Genomic DNA, 13,652 nt, shown 5'->3' with positions numbered 1-13,652 from the left:
TGCCATTATCAATGGAAGGAATTGACCAATTAATTTGTGGTTTTCATAATTTTGATGAAAAATATAACTTGGATGACATAGAGGCTGGAGTCAGGATTGGAGGAAGATGTTTCAACAACCTAAGTTATGCTGATGATACCACTCTGTTGGCAGAAAGTAAGTGAAGAAGGAAAATGAAAAGGCTGGTCTTTATTTAAACCTCAAAAATATTTAAACCTTGTCAACTGAGAAGATCAATGTGTTCAGACTGGGAGACGATCATGTGGAAACAGTGGGAAGTTTCATCTTCTTGGGTTCTAAGATTGTAGTGAGTGGATAATATGGAGGGGAAATTCATAGATGGTTACTGTTGGGGGAGAACAGCAACGTCAGGATTGACAAAGATCTAGAAAGATAAAGATGGGACAAAACAAACCAAGAGAAGGCTGGTGAATGCTCCAGTATTTCCAGTTGTAATGTATGGATGTGAGTTGTGGACAGTGAAAAAGGAAGAAGGATATTGATTGTTTTTTAATGTGGTGTCGGAGATTAATTTCAATTCCAAGGATTGCAAGAAGAACGAACAAATTAATGCTTGAAGAAATGAGACCACCGAGTACATCAGAAGCACAGATACTAAAACAGAGACTGTCATACCTTGGACGCATCATGCATGCAGAATATTAAAGTCTGGAGAAGTCAAACATGTTGGGTATGGTTGATGGAAGAAGAGAAAGCGGAAGATCTTGTATATGGGTGTGTTCCATATTACCGATCAGCTTGTAGATTGCTCGCCAAACAGCTCGCTTGATTTAAAGCACTCAAGCAAGCACCCCAACGATGGATGGGGTCAAGGCTGAAACCAAACTGTCCCTGCCAGAGATTTGGAAAGCAGGGTAGGATGTTGGGAGACATCTGATCATGAATGTCATCAGAAGTTGTCCATGACTTGATGGAACTGGATAACTGCTTGTAATAATTTTTACTTCTGATAGGTGTGCGGAGCAGCAACAGTTAGCTGATACACTGGCCATGCGTATGTATGTCCAATTTTCTCCAAATTTCCCTTTACGCGAGTATTGAACAATGCTAACTAACCTTAGGAATATGGTTATGCATCAAATAAAGGTCATAATTAGCCCATGAGGGTGTTGGTGGCAATGTTGCAATTCACAATTGAAACCATGGCTGGGAAAATGCTCCTATGAGGCCCCAAGGTGTTATAAAGAATATACATACAGTCCACGTATAATCTGATGGCTGGAAAAAAAGACAGGCATTGGGATTCATCATTCATGCATAAAGACTAATTTAAGCAGCTATGTAAGCTAAAGATCATTGCTGCTTACGTCGGCCTAGCAAGTGGAGACGGCTCTGATCCATTTGTCTGTGGGGGACGTGCTAAACATCAAATGACTGAAGCACACCGGGTTTCCTCCAAACTTCTTCCAGTTTCGTCGCAACTGTTTAAAAAGGTAATAATATGTTGGACAGAATTGACTGAATTGCTAGTGGATATAATTTTGATGTCTGGTAGATGCACTCCACAAAGCACCACACTGATTTTATACATAAATACATACATACATACATACATACATACATACATACATACATACATACATACCTTAAGATTTAGTTCATCCAAGGCAGAAATCCTCCTTGGTTAGGGGGTAGATTAAGTCACTACAACCTCCATCATGTGACCTGAGTCCCCCTAGCAAATTTTGTTGAGATTGGATAAGTTACGACCGAATGTTCGTGGTCAGACAGACAGACACCAAATTGCATATTTTGGATAAATTGCAAAAATGAAACGATCTGAATTTTTTTTCAGACAACTTTCCAGCCAATGGAATGACACAAGCATGGAGCTTCAACTGGCATTCACCAATGTTGCCAAAATAGATTTTAAATTGGAATGACTACCTTTGATGTTACGACATCGCCAGTATGCCTCCGCCCATTATATTTCATCATTATATAAACTTGTACCAAGTTTTATTGAAATCCCTAAACCCAGATTTATACTATTAATCAAGTCTGTCTGCCAGATCAGGCATCTGATCAGGTTGAAATTTAAAATGTATATTCAAATGCCTACGAGATCATAATTGTGATGTTTCACATTGATTGATGTCACGGTTCAAGAGAAATATTTTTTAAAGAATGCTTGGGGAATGTGTAAGTGAAGTTTCTCCTCGATCTGTAAAGTCATTCTGGAGAAGAAGATTTTAAAACGTTTATTCTTCAAAAAAATCAGAACTGCCAAACAATGTGACCATCATTCTCCACATCATAGGTGGAGAAATTCTTGTTCATCATGGATAGGTGATCATACCTGTAATGTTTCACCTCAATCTGCTCAGCCATTGCAGAGAAGAAGATTTTTGAAGGTTTTATGTTAAAAACAATATGGCTGCCAAACCACGGGACCGATGACATCAGCAAATTTTTTGGAATTACAATATAGCCCAAGATGACCCTCAAAAATTTTCATACTGATGGGATAAAGCATTTGACATATGCAATTATGATGTCATAACAAAGCCACGTATAGCCATCAACAAAATCACCCTTGTTTCTCATGGGGAATGCTTCCCACGTGCCAAGTTTAAATATTTTTCATGGAGTGGCTTTCGATATACAAAGGTCCAAAGTTTTTCTATGTTTCCAAAATGGCTGCCAACACACATGACCTATGACGTCAGAGTTATCACAAAAACATTCTACATGAGTAGTCGCATTTATGGTGAACATTTCGTGAAATCTCTACGCTGAAAAACAAAACCATGCCGCTCCGCTTCGATACAACCCTGCTTCGATCGGACACCTGATCCACGATGTCCTCTTTATCAAATCAAATTCAGAATGGGTGGCCGATCATGTGTTTGGAGTTTCTTGTTGATCGGATAAGGATTTTTTGTCAAACATGGCTGCGAGACAATGTGACCGATGCTGTTGAAATCTATAACAAATATTCCCCATGCCGATCATATTAAAAAATATATATTTCTCTGAAACCGCTTATCCTTTTGATGGGAGGCTTTGCAGTGATGATCCACTCCTGTTGCTGCAAATATTATCTATCTATAATTCCAGCAATGTGTGTGTGTCTGTCTGCGACTGCCGTTTCTAGACAACCGCCGGTCCGATCTGATTGAAACTTGCCAGGAATATTGCCGGGGATCCGCGGATGTGCCTTTTCGAGGTTTGATATTAATCGGATGAGCGGTTCCCAAGTTATGGCCATTTTATTGCTTTTTCAGTGTTGGAAAGGTGAATATATCGCAGCTGAAGTGTCGTTCCACCTTATCACCTTATCACCTTATCATGCCATTTTTTTCCCAAAGATATCTCAGAATAATGATAACAGCATCTATCTATAATTCCAGGTGTGTGTGTGTGTGTGTCTGTGTGTCTGTGTGTCTGTGTGTCTGTGTGTCTGTGTGTCTGTGTCTGTCTCTGTCTGCGACCGTCGTTTCTCAACGACTGCCGGTCCGATCTGATTGAAAATTGCCAGGAATATTGCCGAGGACCCGTGGATGTGCATTTTCAAGGTTTGATATCAATCGGACGAGCGGTCCCAAGTTACGGCCATTTTATCGCTTTTTTCAGTGTTGGAAAGGTGAATATATCGCAGCTGAAGTGTCGTTCCACCTTACCATGCCATTTTTTCACAAATTAATAATAATAATAATAGCACAATAATTGGCAGTAATAAAAAGAAAACGTGATACAATGACCAATGTCTGTCAACAAATAACGACCTACATATTGTCTGTCAACCAATAATGACGAATAACGTCTGTCAACCAATGACAGGACACGGCGCTATGACGTCACAATTAATATTTATTTATTTATTCTTTGTTTCCCAAGTGTTTCCCAAGGTTTGAAAGCTGTTCTTCCCCAAGGTTTGAATTAATTGTTTAAATATTAATTAATCCCAAGGTTTGAATTTTCTTGACTATTATTTTTTGTATGTTACTATTATTTTGTAACGAGAGGGGGAGAGGGGGGGGGGAGCGGATGTGCCTTTTCAAGGTTTGATATTAATCGGACAAGCGGTTCCCAAGTTACGGCCATTTTATTGCTTTTATGATATGGTTGGTCTGATACGGTTGGTCCGATCTAATTGAGAGGGGGAGTGAGAGTGGGGGTGAGAGAGAGGGGTCAGAGAGAGTCGAGAGAGGAGGGGGGAGAGAAGAGGGGGGGCGAGAGAGGAGGGTGAGAGTGGGGGCGAGAGGGGGGAGAGAGGGGTGGAGAGGGGGAGGGGCAGATGTGCCTTTTCAAGGTTTGATATTAATCGGACAAGCAGTTCCCAAGTTATGGCCATTTTATTGCTTTTATGATATGGTTGGTCCGATACAGTTGGTCCGATCTAATTGAAACGGTTGTGATACGGTTGACCATTTATGATACAGTTGGTCCGATCTAATTAAAACAATGCCCCAATCCAGTCGTCGTTTACGAAAATGAAGGAATGAAGCTGCACGTATGGGCATGCACCTACGCGCCCGCACCTACAGGCCCGCACCTACAGGCCCGCACCTACAGGCCCGCACCTACAGGCCCGCACTTACAGGCCTGCATCTACTGGCACGCACCTACGGGCCCGCACTAGTATTTAACAATGACCTCATCAGTCACATGATGTGGCAGCCACATTGGTTTCAAGGAAAATATTTTTAAAAATTATATTTTAGAAACCGCTAAAGCGAGCGATGTGAATTCTTAATTGTGATGCACTACCCTTGCACCATGTAATGCAACATGTTTCATAATGATCTGTTCAGCAGTATTGGAGAAAAAGGTTTTTAAATTTTCAGTTTTCAAACGAACATGGCTGCCAAACCACAAGATCTATGGCATTGAAAATTTGGATTCTGCCCAGGATTGGGTTGTGGATTACATTTGTGATGTTTCATTTTTATAGAATAAGGTAATTTTTTCTGTCCAATAGAGCTGCCACACCACGGGACCTATGGCATTATCATTTCCACACTGTATGCAGCTATATTGTTAGATGATATTTGGTAAATTTCACTTTGATCAGATAAGCGGTTCCAGAGAAAACATTTAATATTTTTCTTCAATCCAATATAGCTGCCGAACAACATGACATAAATTATTATTTATCACACTAGTATCCCCAACTCATATTGAACATGTTTGTGTAGTTTCCCCTCAATCTGTCCAGCCATTCTGGAGAAAAAGATTTTGAAGGTTTTCGGGTAAATCTAAGATGGCTGCCAGACCATTTGACCGAAGACGTCATCGTTAAACTTTATTCAGCATGGCGAAGCGATCATTTTGGTGCAGTTTCACTTTGATCTGTAAAGTCGTTCTTGAGAAGAAGATTTTTTTCCTTTAAAAAACAAACAATATGGCTGAAAAAACCACATGACAGATGGCATAATTATTTTTTCTGTGTTCACAAAATATTTTTGGTGAAAGGGTAAAAATCACTTCAAGCATCATTTCTGTCAATTCAGCAAAACGTTTCTCCATAATTACAATGAATCTCTTCGAAAGTCAAATGCTCTTCCAAGTGTCGAATATAGCATCACTGATATCAAACTAGGCAAAATAGTAGATGAATAGGTCCTGTCAAAATCAGTCCAATTCTGGAATACTCAAGCACAGGGGCATTTTAGCCCCATAATTGTGAGATAATTTCTTTCTAATTTTAAAAAGAGATTTCTTATGAATAATAAAGAGGTTTTTAAATAATATAATAATAAATAAATAATAACTTGTTCCAAAAAGGGACGATTTCCAGCAAAACAAGATAAAGAGGGAAAGATAAAATGAAGGAGTTTATAAAAAAAGTAAAAGTAGATCATCAACTTAAGCTTTCATATAGGATAAGACAATCCAAAACCAGAAAAAGGATGGTCCTACCAATTACATTCTGGCTCAATATATCCTAGTCCAAACCATTTCTGATTTCTGCCCCCCTCCAAAAAAATAAATAAATAATTAACCATCTTTTACTGATGGTTCTATTTGATGAGACGATTGCATCATTTAGAAAGGAGAAGAAGAGTAGGAGCAGGAAGAGGACACCACAATGAATTACTGACTGATGTAGATATTGTCAAATAGTCATAGATTATATCTCCAATAATGCTGATTTACTTTCTGGAAAGAAAGCAGTAGATATCTCAACTCCTTCCTTTTGAAGGAGGTTTGTCCGAGTAAATTAAACTCAAAACCCTTCGACGCAGAGACACGTAAATAACTCGACGAAGGTGTCTCTGACCTGGAAACGTCATGTGGTGATATTTTTCTCAGGTGTAAAAAAAACCAAAAACATTTTCAAGGGTTTTCAAATATAACTGGACAACAACACAACACAAACTACCATGGGATGCCTCATTTGAAAGGTACTCGCAAAGAACCTGTTCTTACAGATGGGTTAATTTCCCCAGAATCACGTATGGCATGACCTACACAGGGACTGGAGTTCTATGATATACATTTAAATCTAGAGAATTGGGGACCTCCCGTTAATCACCCTGAACCCCTGGGACTATGTAATTTTTTTTTTTTTTTACCACCTCAAACCTTCCAAGCCTGGTGTTGGCTTAGTGGTTAGGGTGGCGGCTTGGGATCCCAGGGTCCTGAGTTCAAGCCCCGTTGGCTGCTGAATTAACACCAGGGGGTTGACTCAGCCTGTCATCCTTCCGTGGTCAGTGAAATGAGTACCAGTGTACTGGTCCTGGTGTATGCTCCGGTTAGAATAGGTGTACCATATCCCTGTGTGTCATAAGAGGCGACCAGGGTTGGCGTCAGGAAGGGCATCCGGCCATAAAACATTGCCTCAAGAAAAAGCCAAACCCCTGCACAGCAGGGAAAAATGGCTGTAAAAAATGGTCACCTCAAACCTTCCCCTGCACACCACCAGTTTTCAACTAATTCTGTCTGGTGGTTCAGAAGTTTATAGAAGTTAAACAAATAAGCAAACAAACAGCCTCTTCTCAAACTATATACAGCACTATCAAATAATGATTTCAAAGATCTTCTTTCATATGCAGCACAAGACTGTGGGGTAGCATCATTGGCTGAGTGTGCAGCTGTGCCGCTGATGCAATGCCCTCTGTCGGTTAAGGCAAGAATTTGGAATTTAGCCAAGGTGCCGGCGAGAGCTCACCTGCTCTTCACAAAGGACATTGCATCAGCAAACATGGGTCTTTAACATCCACCAACTAATACAGGCAAACACGACGCCAGTTTAACGTCCATCTGAGAGACGGCACACACATTGATGAAAGACCCTGCCTGGGAAACATCGGGATGACAGTTTATTGCTACTTAGTCCGTGGACGAGTAAAAAGCATCTCGATGGAACTTAATTTGTGAATCTATGAGCTTAAATTTTACGTATCACCACACGAGGGGTGGTGCGGTGTTAATTAGCCTATGGAGTAAAAATAAGTTCCCCAGTATGTGATTGTCCTCTGTGATTTTCGCAATGTTTTTTTTTATATTTCTAGCCAGGCAGTAAAGCTGGTAAAGGCATTCCTGAAACCACAACAAACAGGAAGTCCCGCCTTCCTGTGTTTGGGGAGCGAGCAGGCCATGCCCTGGAGGCAGAGGATACAGAGAGCACCAGGAAGAGGCTGGGGATCGAAGACAGGAGGGGCTGGCACATCGCACGGGTGGATTGTGGAAGGCTTCCATCTGGAAAGGACAGGAGTTTGGCAGAGCACACACATGAGGTCGGTGTGAGGACTGCACGAGGCAGGTTGTGCCTTTGGAAGAGGAAGGCTGGGACATGTGGAGCCATCGTGTGTGAAAGGCTGCTTGCGGATTGCCTGGCATATGTCTGCCCGGCTCCGAGTGATGGTGCCTTTTTGCCTGCGTGTGCACTTGCTGGTGGAGGGTCTCCATTCCGGGTTCGACGGGGATCAGCTCTGGCCCAAGCTGAGTACCAGTGCACTACAAAAGAGGGTTTTTCTTTTCATTTTGTCACCCTTTGTCTGTGTTTGCGTCCGTATGTGAGGCCTCAACCGTAACAGTTATTTATTAGTGTCATTATTTCCTGTTACATTATTGTCTTTGTAAATATTTGTGTATGTGCATTAAATGTGGTTATTTTGAAGAAACTATTCGTGTAATCGTAGTGTGTTCACGGATAAACCCCCTTGTGCTGTCCTGTGCCATACTCCTTCGTCCATCCGCTATTGCCCTCTGCCATGCCCTTTGAGCACGTGTTGAAATCTCCGTCAATCAATGTGTCCACCTCCTCTTAATAAGGAACTGCTCGGCCATCTTGGGAGGTTGTCTGTGTAAACCGGCTGGCTCCGACAAATTTGGGTCAGGGGGTTAACTTGGGCCGGCCACCCCCTCGACAATACCTCTAGGCCATCCTATCAGCCCAGAGACCTGGTGAAATAGTTCTTAGTAAATGTGATTATGTGTTCATACACACCAGATTTTTGATGTTGACATATAAATGACCCTGTTATGCTTTATAGTCAGGGAAGTTTGGGTTATTAATGTTGTGATGATGTCAATGTTGATGTGGGCATGCTCTACAGAAAATGAAGTTGTTGATGTCTGATTGCTGTATAGACTGATAAGATAAGATTGTTTTAATCGTTAGCGTGTTGCAGGTGTGCTGCCTGGAGAACAAGTTTTTTTTTGGCAAATGTGCTCTATTGATGCCGTGAAATCCTGCTTCACATGATAAAGCAATATTCAGTTGTACAAGGAAAAACAGGCTTTTCCAGGTAAACGACAACCCTTTGCCATGTTTGCCTTTGGGCCTAATTGTGATGGTAAAAGCCGGTCGAATACAGGACTTTCAAAATGACATGAATGCTGGCAATGCCTTTCATGTATGCATGATGTGTGCGTTTTCAGTGACTTCCTTCTGCTTGTGCGGGCACTTTTGACCTGCTGTTGGTACCCACGAAATATGTATGTCAAATAGTATTTTAACATATTTTTTTAGCATTGAGACAAAAGAGTGGCAAATTCAAAATGGTTAACCATAATTGTTGTATTCCTGGTTGTACACCGGACTCAGAAATATCCGTGGATGAGAGATGTCAAGATGTCATGATTTCTTGATTTATACTGGAGAGTGGTGGTGTGTATGCACATGCACATGCGCACATGCACGGGTACACACACACACACACACACACACACACACACACACACACACACACACACACACACACACACACACACACACACACACACACACACTTATAATTTCTCTTGTGGCCCCAGAACCAAAAAAAACAAACAAAAATTATTGCAGCCCTCACACTCCCACCCCTCCCCCATCATAATTCATGGTAGATATCATCATTTTAAAAGTTTTTCTTAAAACTTATCTTGTGTACAAACCCCAGATATGACATTCCCATCGCTGCTAAGAAGCACTCAAACCAGATATGATGTCTCCCTCCAAATCTCTCGTTGTAAAGATGCACGCCTCTTTTTCTCTCAGGTACTTTTCCAAGTATCTTGGGCTTCTTTTAGAAGCTTGGTGAGCCATTTCACATGACAATCCTGATCGCATGCACGATAGTTCACTTGCCCAGAAGATCATCGTTTTCAGGGTTTTCTGCACATGCGCCGAAACTCCGAACATTCTGGGGCAGACTACCTCATTTTGAAAGTCCCATATTAGGAATTGGCAATGGCGTAGCTGAAATGGTATAGCTGTAATTTTTTTGAAACATCTTAGCGATAAGGTAACTATGGAACAAATGACTCATAAAAATAAACTTCCCAAAAACACACTCGCAAATGAATGCACCATGTATCCAGTTGAAAGTGATGAATTTTGTTTTTGTTTTTTTCATAAGAATATTTGCGTAAGGTCAGCGTTCAGGCAATTATCGTAAATTGTTTGTTTAAATGCATGAAATGGACACTGATGTTGCAAGATTGGATGGTGTGGTGCAGGATCACTTGACTTTTTTTTTCATGTGAAAGAACTGTTTTTACAGCCATTTTTCCCTGCTGTGCAGGGGTTTGGCTTTTTCTTGAGGCAATGTTTTATGGCCGGATGCCCTTCCTGACGCCAACCCTGGTCGCCTCTTACGACACACAGGGATATGGTACACCTATTCTAACCGGGACCAGTACACTGGCACTCATTTCGACGACCTCGGAAGGATGACAGGCTGAGTCAACCCCCTGGTGTTAATTCAGCAGCCAACGGGGCTTGAACTCAGGACCCTGGGATCCCAAGCCACCACCCTAACCACTGAGCCAACACCAGGCTTTTCATGTGAAAGAACAAGAAGAAGATATAAGATATAAGGTTCGGTTCCCAATTATAAATAAACGGTCATAAATACATGTACATGTATGAAAAATAGTTGTGCAGCATTTGCTTTGTGGATTTACATCTGTGATGGGTTTATGTCAGTACTTCTCTCTATATGACGTGTGCATCATACGTCACGGTACTCGGCTCACTGAAAGTGGCCGCATTGAATCTTTTAAAATAAATTTCATTAAGAATTGCAAGTTTTTATTATGACTTTGACCTTCCTCATGTAAGAATAATTTTGTGCTGCAGGAAATTTGGGGCGAGCACACATGCACAGTCTAAATTCTCTGGCAAGGTGGCATGCGCAGGGGTTGTCAATCATTTTCATATTATGGATCATTGACAAGGGGGACAGTTCTGCTACAAAAAAGACATGGGATGGGGTCATCACCTGCCTGGGCACCTTCTGCCTGAATGGGGTGGGGGTACACTTCTTTTGACTCCTCTCAGAAAACATCTCAGATCTGGGAAGGACAGAAATATTTTTATTGGAGGGTGGGGGGCATCCACTCTCTGGGGTGGCTTAGGGTCACCTTTATACTGCGACCAATGGTACAGTATTGCTAACAATTAAAATCATACCAGATGATGAAAAAAAACCAATTGAAAACGATAACTGCGAGTTATATGTTAAATTATTAATTGAGAAAAGTTTAATTTACTTAATTTTGCTTCAATTAAATACTCCTCTGTAAATGGTCAATTAAGAAGAAATGGTACATTTACTCCAAGAAAAAAAACATTGGACGTGTTTTGCTTTCAGTTTGGCGAATGTTTTGGCTCCACTTTAAAAACAAATTCCCTGAGGAAGTCCTGAGGCAGGATGAACCAAGGTCTTCCACAAATGGTTGCATCTGAAGTGCTGAGAGTCACATTGTGTGACATCATTTGGCACTTCTAGAAGGCTAATATTACTTTTCTCCCCCCACAGACTCCCGCAGATGGCTTTGCTGACCCCTCTAGTGATCCGTGGACCACAGGTTGGGAACAATTACAGTGTACAGTTATGGTGTAGAACATTTCTAAAGCACCAAAGTTTAAATCACAATTCCAAGAAACTTTCCAACATCTTGACATTGACGTCATATGATGACAGATCACATCCCTCAAGGACTTGAGATGAGAAGCTAAAATTAAGAAAACGACAATTTATTTTTTATTTTCCAGAGCTGGCCCACTCAAAGAAAGGTGCATTCTGAAAGTTCGGACAATCAATACACTATGGGAAAACTATGACTGTGGAATTTGTATACTTTTTGAATTTGTATTATTTGAGCATCATCTGTTTATTTTGAGGACAGTAAAAACATTTTTTCTCCCAAAACTATTTTAAAATAACTTGACTGAAAAATATACTGTTTAACTTTCTGGAGATGAACTTGCTTGAAATGTTTGTGGGTTATCTGTATCCCACTCAGTGGAATAATCTTTGAGTGTTTGTGTAAGTTTTAAACAATCGAGCCTGCCAAATGAAAATAATTTTGCAAACCCCGTTCAGCATCGATGCAACGAGGATCTCATTTGTTTACTCAAAAATACATCGTGGAAGGAGGGATGACAGGATAGCTCAGATATATAGCACACTTGCTTTTAGGGTTGAGTTCCCAACTTGACTATAAAAATCTCCCTGGGTATTTCGCAGGCAGGGGGTCCCATCAATGAATGTGCCATTCATCGGATGGGGCCTCATTTGGGGACCCATCTGGTAGCATTTGCTGGTGAACATTAAAATTTCACCACATCCTTTCCCTTGCAAAGACTATAGAGAAGTGTCACTGGTACTCTGACTAAATCCCTACCCTCACCTACTGGGAGCACTGAGTGATACAGCTGAGTGATACAGGACTAAATCACTCACCTCATGAGTGATGCAGCTGCATTCTCAGAACTGATGCAACCAGCAGCCATTTTCCGAAGTGATGGGAATTTCCATTGTTTGCGGTGAAGACACGGTTGCCTCCACAGAAATTACTGGGAATTTCACTGACGTTGCAAATACTGATTTATGATGCACATTTTTTGGTAGAAGGACATAAAGTAAAAATTCCATAATTATATCAGATTCTCAGTTTTCATAATTGCACTTTACATTGTCTGAGATACGTGCAAGATTTATTTATTATTTTACATTTAATTCTCTCATCCCCTCTGCCTCTCCAGGCTGGAGTTCCTCAAGGCAGTGTTCTGGGCCCTGTGTTTTTTTTTTTTCTCGTTTTCATCAATGATCTCTCTGACTCTTTGGAAAATCCTCTTTATCTCTTTGCTGATGACTCCACCCTCTGCCGTACCATGTGTCATCCCTCAGATCGGCAAGCAGCAGCTTCTTTGCTCTCTCCAGTTCAGGAAAAATCACAAGCTTGTCCAACATGTGGAACATGTCTTTCAACCCTCACAAATCTCACACTCTTACTATGTCTCTCCAAAAGGACCATCTGGAACACCCCCCCCCCCCGCCCATCTACTTTCTCAACAATCCTCTTGAAAAAGTCTTTTTATTCAAGCTTTTGGGCCTCACTATCTACCATGATCTTTCCTGAGAAAGTCAGATTTCCAAGCTGGCCTCCAAAGCCAGTCTGCGATTTGTCATCCTCCGTCGTGCAAAGTCCTTCCTTGGCACACCTGAGCTCCTGACCACGTACAACGCTTTCATCTGCAGCCTGATGGAGTACTGCTCTCCCCACTGGGCTGGTGCTCCTGCCTCTCACCTTTCTCGGCTTCATGCTGTAGAAACCAAGGCATTTAGGATCATTGGTATATCCTGAAATGATGCTGAATCTTTAGGTCTCTCACTGTCTCACCACAGGCAGGTCGGTGGTCCTTCTGTCTTCTAAGGTCTCCTCTCCGGCCTTGCCCCCCCTCCTTCTTTGTCTGCTATCTGTCCCGCCCATATTTTCACAGGGCGCTCAAGGTCCGCCAGCAGCCCCGTTCTGTTTAAACTACCAAAATCAAGAATCATTGCTCACCTTCATTCTTTCATTCCTCTTTTTTCCCACCTTTGGAACAAACTCCCACACACTCTTCAATCCCACTCTTCCCTCCTCTCCAGGTCTTCAAAACAGCTGTTAACCGCCATCTCTTATCTTTCTCCATCCAAAACCACAATCTTTTCTACCCCCGTTAATCCACCCCAAACCCACCTCCTTCAAATTCCTTGCTTTCCTTCCTGAAGGTCCCTGTAGTGTCCATCTTGTTTTCGCCGTGTACCCTGCCCCATCCCTCTCCCTTCCAAAGATGAAATGCTCATGTGTCCATTCCCCACCGTTTGTGCTTCCCTCTCCCGTCCCTCCTGTCTCCTGTTTCCCATGTTATATATTCTGTGTGTTAGCTCTTATGCGAGCCTTGGCATTGTATTTCAAAAATTAGATCA

General features: G+C 41.6%; 1 long non-coding RNA gene across 1 annotated transcript in view; it reads right to left on the bottom strand.

The window, feature by feature from the left end:
- Nucleotides 1-246: 246 nt before the first annotated feature.
- Nucleotides 247-13,652, bottom strand: part of LOC147030500 (uncharacterized) — a 49,559-nt gene continuing 36,153 nt past the window's right edge. The window contains exon 3 of the long non-coding RNA XR_015055788.1: nucleotides 247-852. This is a non-coding gene — a long non-coding RNA (uncharacterized LOC147030500). The remainder of the gene's footprint in view (nucleotides 853-13,652) is intronic.

This window comes from Eptatretus burgeri, chromosome 3 (assembly GCF_056783735.1).
Source record: "Eptatretus burgeri isolate ZD-2024b chromosome 3, Ebu_testis_v1, whole genome shotgun sequence".
NCBI classification, from domain to species: Eukaryota; Metazoa; Chordata; class Myxini; order Myxiniformes; family Myxinidae; genus Eptatretus; species Eptatretus burgeri.
Note: the sequence above shows the minus strand (reverse complement) of the source record. Positions and strands in the feature narration are given on the sequence as shown.